The sequence below is a fragment of the Chanodichthys erythropterus genome, chromosome 14, assembly GCF_024489055.1.
Source record: "Chanodichthys erythropterus isolate Z2021 chromosome 14, ASM2448905v1, whole genome shotgun sequence".
NCBI lineage: Eukaryota > Metazoa > Chordata > Actinopteri > Cypriniformes > Xenocyprididae > Chanodichthys > Chanodichthys erythropterus.
This window is the reverse complement of record NC_090234.1, coordinates 623340-640156: the sequence shown is the minus strand read 5'-3', so window position 1 is coordinate 640156 and position 16817 is coordinate 623340. Positions and strand designations below refer to the sequence as shown.

Genomic DNA, 16817 nt, shown 5'->3' with positions numbered 1-16817 from the left:
TGCTTTTTTAAATGATTGAAGTTGAACTTTTATTTCTAATGTAATTTTTAATGCAAATTGTGCAGACACTCCATTTAAAGCAACTTACATTGCATTCAAGATATACAATTTATTTCATGCATTTCCTGGGAATCAAACCCATGACCTTGTATGCCCAGTATACAATAATATAAATGTTGCATATAATTGTATGTAAGAGGAGAAAAAGGCTTGGAACCAGAATTATCAAAACAAAGAATTAAGAATTTCCAATATGTATGGTAGCAGTATAAAATGTAGTTCCAAACGTAGGTTCGGGAGGAACCTAAACATTCAGTCCTGTCAGTCATCATAATGAGCGTATATAAGCAGCAGTCACTGCGTCATCCCAGTGACAATTCTTCCAGAATCTCTCCTCCTCCCCATCTCCTCTATTTCTCTTATTCTCCCTCTGCGCAGTACTGTTATAGGGGGTTTAGCTCAGAGTTTGTACCGAGCCTCGGGCTCGAGCCTCCTTCAAGGACAGCAAGCTAAGTCTGTTTACCATTTCCAATTAAGACTGAATGGGCTGATGAACTCATGATTCTCTCAATGAAACATAGTCAGTAGTTTCAAGAAATGTATTCTTCTATTTTTTCTAAAAGCTTTGTTGCAATATCCAATGCCTGTCTGGCATTATTAAGGCTGAAATGCTTGTTTGGAATGTGAGGAAATTGGTGATGGTTCGGATACTGGGTTTTTTTGCCATCAACACCAAGTTCAGTCAGTTGTCTCACAATGTTGGGTAAAGAAGTCAGCTGTGAGCTGTAATGGGACACCTGCTGAGCAAGGCTAGTTATTGAGCAGTTGTTGGGATGTTGTCCACTTTTGTTGTACATTGCTGCTATCAGGGATTTTTCCACAGCCTGATGCACCTTGAACAGACACCACTCTGAGCAATCTCCTCCAGTGTCGTTGTGAGCTGCTCTGATGTCACAATGAGCCTGTTCAAACCAGCGTTTTGCCTCTCCTCTGTTTGGCCTTGGAGTTTCTCTGTGGTATGACCAAAAGTTATAATGCCTTCTAGAGTAGTTCTGATAGAACCTCTCGCGTCCCCTCCTGTGGCTTCGTGCCTCTGTGTTCCACGTGTCATAGAAATCTCGAAAGTCTCTACAGGTTGAGGATGTGCTATGAGCAGTTTCACCTTGTTGTAGCTCCTCAATTCTGTTTTGCAGGTATTTAAATGCCTCATTGGCAAGTTCTTCATTCCCTGGATTCTTGTCTGGATGCCACCGGAGGTAGAGACGTTTAAGGGCTTTTTGTTTGTCCTCACTTGACATATTCCAGATTTCATTTAAGCTTTGGTCAATTTCACTTTTGATCACTGCAAATGTCCCTGGAAAGACTGTTTTGGGTGGAGGTCTGGATGTCAAAAGACGTTCTATATCTGTGCAAGAGGACTCTGTGTTGGGTGGAGGCCTGGATGTCAAAAGAACATCTTTATCTGTGCAAGTGGACCCTGTTGACACAGTTGCCTTCTTTTCCCGTTTAAATTGGTAAAGGTCAAGAGAGCTTACTTCAATGAAGTCATCGCTGCCAACTTGTATTTTATATCTGGCAAGAAAATGTCTCATTGAATCATCCAGTCGGTTGATAACAATGGCATAGAAATATTCACCTGATTCGTCCTTGCTGAAGCCAACATACTCTCCACTTTCAAAGTTGTTAAGATAGTTCATATCAAGGCAGTCGTGCCATTCTTCAGGAATGCGGCATCCAGGTTTCGGTAAGGCACTGTGTCCTTCCTCCTTGTGACCAATGTTATGAATGCCATGATTTGCCAGGGTTTTCTCAACATCCTCCATGTTATCACACAGCAGAAGTTGCCCAAGCACTAGAAGGCTTGAGATGGTCAGGCAGTTCTTTAGAAGAGCATTGATTTCTTTAGTAAGACACATATTAACTTCATTTACTACTTTGAAGGCCATGTCATCATTGTGTTTCAAGTAGAAACTGAATCCATCTTTCTGTTTTTTCACATAAACATCTGTTTCAGCCTTACTACCTTCAAGTGGCTCACAGTTTAAGAGAAGTTCAGTTTGAAGTGTTTTGCAACAGATAATTTGAATCTTAGAAAAGATTTCTTCACACTTTCCAGCAGCTTCAGACTGTGAAACCTCACCGTTGCTGTCTTCTCTGATGAGACAGACTAGCCCATGAAGAAAAGCAGCAGAAGATAAGTGTTTGTCAAACCAGCCACTGAATTCACATTCCCCTTCATCACAGTACTGGACACTTGTTTCCTCCAGGTTTTCAGAAATTACATCTGAGAGAAATTTGGGGCGAACTTGCTGGGGAAGGAGCTGCAACAATGTTTGATGTTCATAGTGATCATCTCCAAGATAGCAGCAGTTTCATTTTTCAAGCAGTTTCAGCTTGGTTTCCAAAGGACCCTCAAGTCTTGCAGGCTGGAAGACTATGTCATTGAAAAACAAAGTGCTGGATTCATAGAGTTCCCTTTCGTGGGAACTATCGACGCTACATCAATGACGTGATGGGAACCCTCTGCATTTTGTGTTCGTGAAGCACCTCTGTATCCAACCAAGGAGAAGATGTGACGTCAGAGGCGGGTGACGTCACGGACTAGGAAACTATAAAGCATACCCAGAAACAGAGAACGCCAGCTTCTGTTGTCTTCAGCAAGCGCTATCTGTATCTTGTCTGTCTTATTTACTGTTGTTTGTCCCTGCACATTGCATACACTCATCTCTTCGTCTGAGGACAAGAGTTTCACAGTCACAAAATAAGACAAATATATATATATAAATGGCGGAAAAGCAGCAAAACTTTACTAAGTGTGTTCCTCCCTGTCCGCGCTTCATTACGGACGGGGATACACACGATATGTGTGTAAAATGCCTGGGAGTTGAGCACGCACAGGCAGCTCTCGAGGGAGCTGTCTGTGTGCACTGCGAGCGGCTCACTCTCAGAGTGCTGCGTTCACGCCGGGCGCTCTTTGAGGAGGGCGCCGCGGCGAGTGTTCCTCGCGGGTCCGGTCCCGCTGCTGCTGAGGCACAGCGAAGGCTGCACTCGTGGGGTTCACAAATGGATTTAGCAGAGGGGGGAGAGACGGGTCCTGCCCTATCGCTCCCCTTACCTGCTGAACCCAGTGTCTCTCCTCTGGTGGCGGAAGCACGCGCTGCGGTTTCTTTCCCCCGGAGAGAGACACCGGCACTCAACATGTCTTCCTCCGAGGAGGTTGATGTGGAGGGTGCCGAAGAAGGAGATGAGGGACCGCCATCCTCATCTCCAGCGCACGAGGAGCTTTTGGAGGTAGTGACCAGGGCAGTTGAAAAGTTAAACATAGACTGGCCCGTAGAAAAAAGGGAAAATCAACCTAAAAGCAAGCTTGATGAAAGATTTCTTCCAGCGCGGTCACTACCCCAGCGCCGGGGTCTGCCGTTCTTTCCCGACCTCCACACCGAGGTGTCGAGGTCGTGGAAGAGACCAGTTCAATACCGTGTTTACAGCCCCCAAACATCATTATACAGAAACATCATGGGGCTGAAACACCACGGCTATGGGGCGATGCCTCGGGTGGAAGAGACGCTCGCGAGCTATCTCTCTCCCGAGTCTGCATCGTCCCTTAAGACCCCGACGTTGCCCACTAAGCCATTAAAAACAACCTCCAGCTTAGTGGGCAAGGCTTATTCGGCGGCAGGTCAAGCGGCGGCATGCCTGCATACTATGTCTATCTTGCAGGCATACCAAGCCGACCTGCTGGGGGAAATAGATGAGAGTGGGGAAGCATCATTTGAAGCCATTCATGAACTTAGAAAGGCAACAGATCTAGCTCTCCGGGCCACCAAGGAGACGGCCAAATCAATCGGCCGCTCTATGGCAGCCCTGGTGGCCACGGAGAGGCATCTATGGCTTAATTTATCCGACATCAAAGAAAAGGATAAAAACGTCCTGATGGACGCGCCGCTGTCTCCTGCTGGCCTGTTCGGCGACGCAGTGACATCTGTCGTCGACAGGTTTCAGGAGACACGCAAACAGTCAGCGGCGTTCCAAAAGCTTCTCCCCCGTCGCTCTCATCCCCCGAGACTGCTGGGCGGGAGCAGTCTCGGCCGATAGCCAGCTCCTCGGCGCACAGGGCGCAGCAGAAAGCCAGTGTGGCCACCCGGGCTCCCCCGCAGAAAGCTTGGGGACCGGGGCGGTCAGCACAGGCGAAGCCTTCCGGGGGTAGGACGGATCTGAGGACCGTCATTATCTCCCGGAAGACTTCCAAGAAAAGGTCCTGACGCCAATCATTTGGGACCTTTGAGGGCAGTCCCCTCCGGGGTAATTCAATTATCATCTCGGGCGCCCATTCTACCCCGGTGCCCTCAGGGGGCCGTCCTGCCAACCCTGCCACCCAGCGTGCGTCAGGGCGCAGCGGTCTCCACCGATCCTCCGAGGGGGATCGGTCAGCGCTCGATTCGTTTGTCTGCCGGTGCGCCGCGCCAGATGAACGAGCCAAGTGCTCAAAAAACACCAGAGACCAGTCTCGAGAGACTGGTTCCCTTAGTAGAATATATGGAAGAATGGAAACGTCTCCCGAACATTTCAAAATGGGTGCTGCTCATGATACAACAGGGTTACAGAATTCAGTTCGGTTCTCGACCGCCCAAGTTCAATGGGGTTCTCCACACAGTGGTAGCCCCAGAGCAGTCTCTGGTGATGGAGCAAGAAGTTACGACGCTTTTGCAAAAAGGAGCTATAGAGAGGGTTCCTCCTCCCAGCAAAATGTCAGGCTTTTACAGCCGCTACTTCATTGTTCCAAAGAAGGATGGAGGGTTGCGTCCGATCATAGATTTACGTGTGTTAAATCGATCTGTAAAAAAGTTGAAGTTCAAAATGCTCACACTCAAACAGATTATCCCACAGATCAGGTCCGAGGACTGGTTTGTGGCAATAGATCTGAAAGACGCCTATTTCCATGTATCCATCCATCCTTCTCACAGGAAGTTCCTCAGGTTCGCTTTCAGGGGCGAAGCTTACCAATACAGGGTCCTTCCTTTCGGCCTATCTCTATCACCCCGCACGTTCACGAAGTGCGTGGATGCAGCGCTGGCTCCGCTGAGACTCCAGGGCATCCGCGTACTGAACTATATCGACGATTGGTTGATACTAGCTCAAACAGAGCGACTAGCAGTTCAACATCGAGATGTTGTTCTGTCACACATAAAGAAGCTTGGGTTGAGACTCAATGCCAAAAAGAGTGTGCTGGTCCCGAGTCAGGTTGCGAATTATCTAGGTGTAATCTGGGATTCCACCACGATGCAGGCGCAATTGACTCCTGCTCGTGTGAATGCCATTCTCGGGGCCGTGAATGGGGTGAAGTTAGGCCAGTCACTCACTGTAAAACAGTTTCAGAGACTGCTGGGTCTGATGGCAGCTGCGTCCAACGTTATTACTATTGGCCTTCTGCACATGAGACCCTTACAGTGGTGGCTCAGGACCAAGGGGTTTTCCCCGAGGGGAAATCCTTTTCGCATGATCAAAGTCACGCGGCGATGCCTTCGTGCTCTGGTCATGTGGAAAAAGCCTTGGTTCCTGTCCCAAGGACCCGTGATGGGAACTCCTCGTCGTCGTGTAATGCTAACGACAGATGCTTCCCTCACGGGCTGGGGGGCGATCATGAGTGGTCGCTCAGCTCAGGGTCTCTGGGAGGACCACCAGCTCTCCTGGCACATAAATCGGCTGGAGATGATGGCAGTGTTTCTAGCTCTAAAACACTTCCTCCCAGACCTGAGGGGAAACCATGTGTTGGTCCGCACGGACAACACTACGGTGGTCTCATATATCAACCACCAGGGGGGCTTGCGGTCTCGCCTGCTATGCAATTTGGTCAGCCGCATCCTCCTGTGGGCCCAGGGAAAACTCCTTTCACTGAAAGCGGCATATATTCCCGGGCGGTTGAATGTGGGAGCAGACGCCCTGTCGAGGCAGGGCGCGAGGCCGGGGGAATGGAAACTCCACACCGAGGTGGTGGAGTTGATATGGAAAGTCTACGGACGAGCTCAAGTCGATCTATTTGCCACAGAGGAGTCAACTCAGTGCCCTCTGTGGTACTCTCTGGAGCACCCAGCACCCCTAGGGCTGGATGCTATGCTACAGACGTGGCCGAGGCTACGTCTGTACGCATTCCCCCAGTCTCGTTGCTCCCGGGAGTTCTGGACAAGGTTCGCCAGGAAAGGGCCGACATAATACTGGTGGCTCCTTACTGGCCGACAAGAATATGGTTTGCGGACCTAATATCTCTCCTTCACGGCTCTCCAATGGAGCTTCCTCTCAGACAGGACCTCCTGTCTCAAGCAGGCGGCACGATTCTCCATCCCCGCCCAGAAATGTGGAAGCTATGGGCCTGGCCTCTGAGGGGGCAAGGCTCGTAGAATCTGGTCTCCCAACCGAGGTTGTGGAGACCATCCTTCAATCCAGAGCTCCCTCCACGAGGAAGCTGTATATGTACAAGTGGAAACTGTTCGCCACATGGTGTGGCCAGCGTAATATGGACCCCGTCCACTCTCCTATTAGCTGTGTGCTACAATTCCTTCAGGAAAAATTTTCAGAAGGCTTAACCCCTTCAACATTGAAGGTATATATTGCAGCCATCTCGGCTTATCATAACCCTGTAGGGGGCTCCTCGGTGGGTCGAGACCCCCTAGTCATACGCTTCCTCCGTGGTGCACTGAGGTTGAGGCCTGCGGTGCGCACAAAAACTCCGACCTGGGACTTATCTATTGTGCTCCAAGGGTTACCTGAGGCTCCCTTCGAACCAATAGAAGAAGTGTCAGATAAATTTCTAACACTAAAAACAGTCTTTCTGTTGGCAATTTCTTCCTTGAAAAGGATTGGTGATTTGCAAGCACTGTCAGTTGCTCCATCATGCTTAGAATTTGCGCCTGGTATGATCAAGGCTTTCTTACATACTAGACCGGGCTACGTGCCAAAGGTCCCCACTAGAGTCCCAGGTCCCATTGTACTGGAGGCTTTCTGTCCTCCACCATTTGAAAATCAGGATCAGGAAAAACGTAATCTGCTTTGCCCTGTGAGGGCGCTGGATGCCTACACCCACAGAGCTGCCCTGTGGAGAAAAACAGATCAATTATTTGTATGTTACGGGTCCCCTAGAAGAGGGGGCCCAGCATCCAAGCAGAGGATGAGCAAGTGGGTGGTCGAGGCCATCTCACTTGCATATAAAGCAGTGGGACAGCCATGTCCCTTAGCCGTTAGAGCTCATTCTACAAGAGGTATGGCCGCTTCTAAAGCTCTTCTGTCAGGAGTGTCTCTGGACGACATATGTGGTGCAGCTGGATGGTCATCCCAGCACACTTTCATCAGATTTTATAATCTTAATATAAGTTCTACTCCAGGTTCCTTGGTCTTGCAAGATAGCAGCCAGGCACTTGAAGATACGGCGTAGTTGGGACAGCGTTCCCATCACGTCATTGACGTAGCGTCGATAGTTCCCACGAAAGGGAACGTCTCGGGTTACGAGTGTAACCCCTGTTCCCTGAGTAAGGGAACGAGACGCTACGTCGCGTTGCCGTACCTCCTTCATACCTGGAGCGCTTTGCTTCAGACATATTCCAGAAGCTGGCGTTCTCTGTTTCTGGGTATGCTTTATAGTTTCCTGGTCCGTGACGTCACCCGCCTCTGACGTCACATCTTCTCATTGGTTGGATACAGAGGTGCTTCACGAACACAAAATGCAGAGGGTTCCCATCACGTCATTGACGTAGCGTCTCGTTCCCTTACTCAGGGAACAGGGGTTACACTCGTAACCCGAGACGTTTTCCATCTGTTGATGGAAGATAAAGTTGATTGTTTTGGAAAGAGGTTTTGTCCTGTTCCTCCTTCAGCAGGCAAAACAGCTGTTGTACAACACGCTTCACAGCTTTCTGCTGATTTGCCTGAAGGCTGTCTTTGTCAAAACTATCAGAATAGATTTCTTGAAGAACAGTGATATATTGATTGACTGTGGGCATCTCCTTTACACCAATCTTTTTGAAGAATTCTTCAAATTTCATATAATTTGAGGGAATGCTGTACAAATAAGGCCTAAACTCAAGAGCGCCATGTAGCAAAAGTGATGTCTGTTTAGCCTTCACAAGTTTTGTCCTGTTTTCCACTAAGATAAAGGGAAGGTCTGAGAACAGACAGGCGTCAAAATTTATTAACTGTAGGTATGCGTATGATTTGCTAAATACTGTGTTTCTTGTTTCCAACAGTCTGTCACTGTGACACTGAGACCTACAGATGTTTTTCAGATTAGCAGCTATTTGTTCAGGAGGTGGAGTCTCCAAGGCTCCGGCATCCTTTATTTTCTTTATGTGACGTGGAAAGCAGCGTTTTGAAGGTAGGATTGGCATAGAAGTCCATATCAGAAAATGGTGATCACTGTCTCTGTCAATTAATGATCCACTGATTGCAACAACCTCCCTTTCTTGAGCAAAGGCCTTATGATAATCACAAAGTGCTTGCTGAATTTGTATTGGGAAGATGAATTTAATGTTAGCAACTCTGTTCATTAAATTTGAGTTTTTATCATTACTCTTTGACAAAACAATCCTTAAGAGCAGATCTGATCTTTCCTTAAGTACATCTAGAGGAGTGTTGCCTCTAGCTTCAGATTCAATTTGTTTTGCAAACTGAATGATCTCCTCATTAGGCACTTCATGTTTCAATCCAAGGTCCTTTAAGAGACAAAGTGCTTCAGTACATTTATCTCTGAAAATCTCCCAAAATGTTTCCGGCACAAATCTCTCTTTTGGAAGCATTACCTTGTATAGGGGTACATTGTCATCATAGAAGTATGAAGCCACCTGAAGAGAGCCATGGATGTCTCGAATAAATCTGACATCTCTCAATGCAGAGACAACCCTGGGGTCCACTGGTCCAAGTTCCACTAAAAATTGCATTAAATCAAGAAGCTTGGCCTCATTCATCGTGCACAGAAGGAAGAATAAACTGTACACAGAACTCTAAATCATTTAGTGTCTGTATGTTTAGATGTTCTGCCAATTCTAGGTTCACCCAGGTGTACTTGAGGAAAATACTGTCACATTCTTCAACCTGGTACAAGTTTGGAAAATCAGTGTAATGCAAAGAATTCAGAATGAATATCATTTTGTGTGAATCAATCTTTTTCCGTTTTCCAGTTATTGACTCAAACAGGGGCAAGGACTTGAGCATCCACACATCTTGACTCTTGTTATTGGAATCTCTGATCCCATGTTGTAAAAAGCATTGAAGATCTACACATTCTTCTTTAGACAGTTCCTCAAATTGTGAATGAGGTACATGATAAACCTGCCCCAAAACAGCACTGCTGTCTCCTGTTTGCAGGAGTTCTGGATTCATATACTTGAGACGGAACTCAAGTGTGAGGTCACTGAAAAAGCTGAGGTCTAATTTCATGAACCCCAGTTTTATGAGAATTGACGCTATTTTTTCATTTTGATACTCAATCAGTTTTGATATGTTCCCCATTGTTTGTAAGAAATGTGCATTATTTTGACTGGGGCAGATTACTGGTAAGATAGGGCTGTTGTCAAAGTGCTTCTTTATCTCACTGAAGACATTCAGACATTCATTTTGGTTGCTTTTCTCTTGATCATCAAAGAAGCTCCATAATGTTTTCAGCCATTGAATCGTATCTGTCTCTGCTTTGTAAAGCTGGCACCTTTGATCAGGTAATGAGTGACTGAGCAGTTCATCAAGTTCTGGTTTCAAATATGTTGCTGCTATGTCAATTGTTATGTCATCAATAAACTCTCCCTCATGTAGAATTTGGACATGATTTTTATTGACATCATTGTCTGCAAACATTTCCTGATGTCCTTGGAAAAGACTGCGAAATCTTGATATTAGCTTTGGGGATTTAGAATCAAAGACTCTTAACATCTGATCTTGTGTGAGGAGAAGAGGCAGCCCATTGAGGTCATGGGTATTTTTTTCATTGGCATTTGTCAAGCAGAAGCTCAGAAGTTCTGAACATCTTGTTTTGTCTTTGATCCATGTCTGGCTGATGGGCAAAGGCAAATCACTAGTTGTCTGGGAAGGATCATTTAAAGATCTATGCTTCAAGAAATTAATCACTGTTGAAGCGCTGACTTCTGTCACATTCACACCAGCTGATTTGAAGTTGTCTTTTATTTCAGGCATTTTGTAAGTGTTTGGCACTAATTTCATCCCAATATCATCTAAAATTTTGAAAATTCCATCATTTTCTTCACTTGAAAAATATGGACAATTTTCTGAATGTTGTTTAGATGGACTGCACCAGGTAACTGTGTATTTTTGTAGTGAAAGATGTGATGACTCAGAAACAGCGTGTACAGTGGGTATAACAGGAAGGTCACGTTGGCTGACTGATTTATAGACCTCATGGATCATCTCATGCCAGACTTTGTCTACTCCTGGAGAAATGCATGGAAAGTAATTAAGGCAAGATGTTGCTAGCTGTAACTTGAGGGATTCAAGAGTTGTAGGTGTATCTTTCTTCATGACTGAACACAGATGTAACAGGAGGTCAGCATAGAGTGGTGAAATGATGTTTACTTTCAGTGACTGGTTCCACTCTGTCTTTAGACTATTACCATCTTCTTTCCACAAGTCCCTTCTAGAAGAATCTACTTCAAAATTTGCATTCACATGAACTGGTAAACCAGTTTGTCCAGGTAAGGGCAAAGAACAAAATGCCCTGCCAGTAAGTTGCCCTGTGTAGTTAAATGAGCTGCTGCTCCTACATACAGCCAGAGCAGCTTGAGGAACTTTGGAATCATCTTGCTTGTTTTTTTGCATATAGTTTTGTTTTGAAAAGCTAAAGCACTCTGCAATTATCCAATTCCACTGTTTATTTCCAGATAAGATTTGCATGTCATAGATGGTTTTGCAGGGTTCTGCTGTTCCTGACATGAGGGATTCTCGAACATGTCTGTGAAAGTTTTCCTTGCTTACCATGTTCTTCTCTGTGAATTTCTTTTCAATAAGGAAAGGACATTTATGTGTTCCATCTTCACTGATCTCCAAGAACTGTATTTTTGTGATGTGTTTCAAGAAGAGTATTAGTTCTTCAGGATCTTCAGTCAAGGCACAATAAAGTTCCTTCATGTCACGGTCTGTGACTGTATGTCTAGATATTTCAGATTTTTCTGCCATTTCCTCTATCCTGAGAGGGAGCCTAAACATTGTTCCAGAATTGAGTACAAACATTTCTGGAAGAAAAGTATGATAAACATCCTCAAAAGACTTTTTTAATTCATCATCAAGTAAAAACTTGCAGCCTGGGGACTGTTCTGTTACATCTTCCACATATTTTAAATTTGGATCAGAAATGCAGAGCCATTTGTCACCAGTCAGGATAGATGGACAATCTGTCAGATGATACAAAGAATTGAAGCCAAGTCCATATTTACCAGTTCTCCCTAAAGTACCATGTTTTCCTCCTTCCCCCAGCTGCTGGATACCTTCCAGATCAGCATCAGAAAATGTTCTGTTGTTGTACACACAAAGAGCTGGACCTTGAACCAGTTCCCATTTCTTTCCAAATATCTTTTCTGTCTTATGTTGTCTTTTGTCCCACACAAAGTGAATTTCTGTTGCCTGTGCATCATCAGCATTTTGAATGAGCTCTTTCAGAATATCCTTTTTAGATGGATATGCACCAATTAAATTTTTTATTCGGACAGTAAGTTTCTCAGATTGTCCAAATTCTTTGGCATGAAGGGGAAACGCACTGACTAAATGATTCTTCAGAGTATGGTGTCTTGTTGTCATTACACCAAAATGACAGGCCACAGGCCGAGGTATCAGATCATGGGCAAGCTTGACACCAGCTGAGACAGGCATCCATGGGCTGTCATTAAATCTCAGCTCTTTAGAAGAGGTCAACACACCTCTCTCATTAGGTATGAGACAGTCTGTAATCTTTTCATCTTTGATTTTGTATAGTCCTTTCATGAGTATTGCAACACACTTTTGAAGGTCTGACATGGAAAGAGGGTGAGATCCATTTAAAGCCTCAATTTCATTAAGTGCAGCAACAAATTGCTCTTTTGTGAATTGTTTATTGACACCAAGGCAGTCCCAGAGCCTCTCAAATTTGGAGAAGATAGCTGGAAGCACATAGAGATATGGTTTCTCTTCAAATTCTTCACTTCTGGCCACTGACCTCACATTTACAAAGTGATCCTCAATGAAAATGAATGGAATTGATTTTGCATGTCCAATAATGGGATTGGGATCTTTCTGTTCCAACAAGTAATTGTTGAGATATTCATAACAAGACTGGACAATGTTGAAGAGGGCAGTATTTTCAAATGCATTGCAGTGTTGGTGTGCTTTTAACAGCTGCTGAAGCACACTCTCAACTGATGGATTTGTCAGTACTCTCAATTTTTGGAGAGCTGGATCGTAATTGTGTATTTGAAGGGCTGAATGATCAACTGTGAATTCTGTCATGCTTACGAAACTGCGACAAATGTCACTGTAAACTTCAGAGGGTTTTTTAAGAACAGTGGCATTCTTGTTTTGCTGAACTAAAGGAACTAAGGCAGGAAGAAATGGAATTTGAGACAGTGTGTGCCAGTGCAGAGAATTCACATCTTCTGAGGAGTCTTTTATTATCTCCACAAGACACTGAAGATGTCTAAGACATTTAAATTTATTCTGTTGCCAAACACTGGATATCATTCCTGCTCTTTCTATGATGTCCTCTAAAGGGAGGTGGTCACTCAGCATTCCCAAATCTGAAAGTCGTTGAATCCTTTTTGGTGAGAGAAAGTCATTTGCTGTTCCTTCAAGAAAACGTCCTTCCTCAAGTTCATACAAACAAGCCATTTTGCCAGAACGATTCACAAGTCGCTTGATAAATTGAAGGTTCTTACAGCTCTGTGTTGGAATGCAAGGGTAACTTTTCAGTAGGTCATCAACAGCAGGAACATTCAAGTCAATAGCATTCAGCACAAGAGTATTTCTACTGTGTGTGTTCAGAGAGCTCAAGTTCTTAAAAACAATGTTGTAAAACTCAGGCCAGTTGATTGTTCTCTGTTTGATCTCTGTCTTGAAGCTACAATCGATGAAACTCTGTCTTACCCATGATGGAAGAGAAACAACACTGGAATATGAAGCTCCCAAGCTCAAGAACACTTCCATGGCAATGTCTCCAATTACTTGGTTCTCCTCAATTTTTGGATTCAGAAATCTCACATTGTCCATTGAACACCAATTTTGTCCATTGCTGAAAAGCTCCAGAGATTTACCATTGGCATTCTGCATAACTGCTGAGTAGAATGACTCAACCATGGGTAAAAATGCTTTGCTTACTGTCTATGTGTGTTAGGCCAGAATGTATGGAAGGAATAGTTCTGGATATGTCCATTTTGGGCCATTTTTTTCAGCTCAAGCAGTGTAGTAATGTAGGCAGAGGTTACCGCATCTTTCAGTAAAGCTTTGTTCCACTCAGACTTTACTCCTTTTTCCCATAGACTTTCCCTATTAGATGTGACTGCAAAAGTTCCATTGATATGGACTGGAAGACCTGTCTCAATTGAAAGAGGAAGAAAGCAAAAAGCCTGGCCAAAGAGGTTTTCATCAGGGGACCATGTGTTAGTTTTTGCCTCTCTATGCAAAGGTACAGCTATACCTCCCATTGGAACTGAAAACACATGTTGTTGTTCATTTCCTCTCTGAAACATTTGCAAATAATCATGCGTCCCAAAACATGAGTACAAAAGCCAGTACTGGGTGAAAGATTTATCTGACTGCTCTTGAACTATTTTAACAATGTTTGCTTTGTTGACATCAATAATGTTGTGGCATTTGATATCACTGATATTTCTGAAGGTGTTCTCGATCTCTTGGAGAAGTTTGTCAATCGAGACTGGAAATGAATTCATGACTTCTCTGGATATTTTGAGAGGAGTGTGAATCTGATCATTCCTTGGAGGAGTTGATGCGTTTTCAGGGACAATTTGAAGGGACATAGATGTAATGCTTTTCAGAAATAGTAGGTGTGTTTGTGAGTTGTCAGTCAAATGATTTTTAAAACTCCTAATTCGCTCTTCATCATATACCTTTGAACTGATCTCTGACTTGTTGACCTCCTCCAGAGTGCGAAATGGTAATTTGATCAAAGTGCCGTCGTAAGCTGTCTTGCTGTTTTGCACTGACAGATCAAAATCAAAAATTCCTTCATAAGATTTAAACTGTCTGGGAAACCTTTTGTACAGTCGTTCCTGGAATGGGTCGAGTTTAATTCCTGGGTTTCCTTTGCTGACTATGTGTTTTTCCAAATGGGTTACATTTGGATCAAGTATGAGAAGGGTATTCCCACTCAAAATTGCATTAAATCCAAGCCCAAACTTTCCAATCATCTTGACCTTTTTTTCCCTTGATGCTGACCCCACTTTGACAATGTTTCTCCAATCTTCTTCTGAAAAAAGCTCATTGTTGAAGATCCAAAGGCATGGTCCATTGCAGAGGGCCATTCCATCATCAAAGAGTGTTTCAGGGGGATCTCTATGTTTTCTGAAGTCAAGGAGGAATTTACACGTGGTTGCCCCAGAATCCTCAGCATTTTGAAGGAGTTCTTTGAAAATGTCACTTTCTTCATCATACTCTTTAAGAATGTTTTTAATTCTTTGAGTAATTAGTTCAGATTTCCCACACTGTTCTATACCAAAGGAATCTTGCTCTGCTTGTATGAACTGTGGTTTTAAGATGCGAGTACTTAAGAATGGGACTTTCAACCATCTTGCAGTGATGGGAAGAACTTCTTCATGAATGACATAGAACTCCTCATTGTCTTGTTTCAGGTCATCAAGTCCTTCGGCACTGATGTCACAGAAGACTGTTTTGGACAAAGACTGCAGAGTAAAGTTTTGATTTTGTGCCATAACAGGCACAGGGGTACTGTCTTTTAAAAGCTTCTCATTCTTTCGCATCCATTCAAGAATGGCAATTGACACTTTAATTTATGTCAAGTTTCCATGAGGAGGATACCTGCAGTCAATTCTTTGTTTTATGTCATGGAGTATGTCTTCAATCTCCTCATCAGACAGAGTTTTTGTCACACCAAATTTTTTTAGCAGGTTTTCATATTGCAAAAACTCTTCAGGCACTTTCTTGATGTAGGGGCTTAGATCCAGTTCAGATGGATAGGCTAAAACTATATCTCCCGGACAGACAAACTCACTTTTATTCCAAATCCAGGGGATGCTTTTTGTGTCCAATACATCTGTGAAATTTCTCATGTTGTCTTGCATGAATGTGTAAGTACTGTGCAGCTTGGTTTTAAACTGGAAATCTGAATTTGGGTTGACCATTGATCTCAGTGCAGTGAGGTTCTCCAAGACTTTTTCAGCAGGAGGGGGCTCATAAAGTCCAAGATTTTTGCAGACATGTCCTGTTAGCTCAGAGGTAAGTGGCATTACATATCCAACAATTGAAGAATACTTTGAATCCTTTACTTCAGCTGGCTTATAGAAACTATTCTTAATGTTACAAATGCTTGCATTTGAGAACTTTGGATTTTCACAGGGAACCCACTGTCTTTGCTTCAGCTCTTCTATCTGTGCCTTGGTGAATTTTGAAAGGAAATCATTCTCATTAAGGACTCGAACAAGAGTATGTGCTTTTTTGAATGCCTTATCTGGTGAGTGGACACAAAGCTTTTCAATATGATTTATAACTTGGAGTATGTTTTCTGTTGATATTTCTTTTTGCTCTGTCTTCAGGCCAAGGCGTTGCAAACTCTGAAACATTTCCTTGGTCTTTGTCTAAATAGGTGGGGGAAAGAAATCTGCCTCAAAAAGATCCTGAAATGTCCTGTTTCTTGGATCAAAAACATCTGAAGCTTGTTTGTGTTCTCCATGAGTTGTCTCAATAAATTTGAGACTTTTAGTTTTCATGAGAAGCTGCTCACTTTGTGAGAGTAGAATGCTACCATTATTCAATATCCAGGTCATTACTGTTTGTTCCTCATTTTTTTGGAAAGAGGCTGTCTCAATGCATTCAACCAAATGAACAGCCACATTAGCTGCATCTAAGAGTTCAATATTAAGAAGAGTCAAAAGTCTGCGATCTGCTTCATTTGCACACCGTACAATGGTCTCAGGCATTGGCAGATCATTTGGAATGGCTGGATTGGTGGTTGAAACAACTGCTTGCTTTGATTGAACTGCAACATATTTCCCAGACATTATTCTGAAGATCGGCAACTTGGAAAGCAAGTTCTTTTCTGCATTTGAGAGAGAATCTAAAGAAGAGAGGTACACTTTCAGCTCCTCTATTTCCTGTGATGAAGCAGAGGCAATGCCTTTGATGACCTGATCTCTGTGTGAGTTTACAAAGACTCATCTCAAGACACTCATCTCTTTTTATGACTGTACACCCCACCATCCTTAACATTTTCTGAACATGATCTGACAAGCTAGATGCTGTGCTCCTTTGAAAAATCAAAGTTGTGTTACTCTGCAACCTTGCTAACAATACAGAATTGCCTGAACTCTGTAGTGGCTCCAGTGGTATTAAAGGCATGTCAGTAAAGTCATTTAACTCAATCCATTCAGTGCTAAGAAACTTCCAGAATTCAGACAGCCAGCTCTTTGGTGGATGATGATCTTCTGCTGTTTTCCATGTCACATGACCTTGGGTCATCTTCCAGTCCAAGGGTAAGTGCTTCTTGGAGAGTGCAACAACATGATTTGCATCCGAATCGATTATGTTGTATATGCCTGAAAAAAGTGAAATGATTGAAACCAAATTTCACAAACATGTATAATATTAATTTTATATTATTATAAGCATAC

At 43.8% G+C, this 16817-nt stretch overlaps 1 pseudogene; it reads right to left on the bottom strand.

Annotated features, from left to right (window-relative positions):
* Window positions 1-590: 590 nt before the first annotated feature.
* The window catches only part of LOC137035480 (sacsin-like), a 35862-nt pseudogene continuing 19635 nt past the window's right edge, over window positions 591-16817 (bottom strand).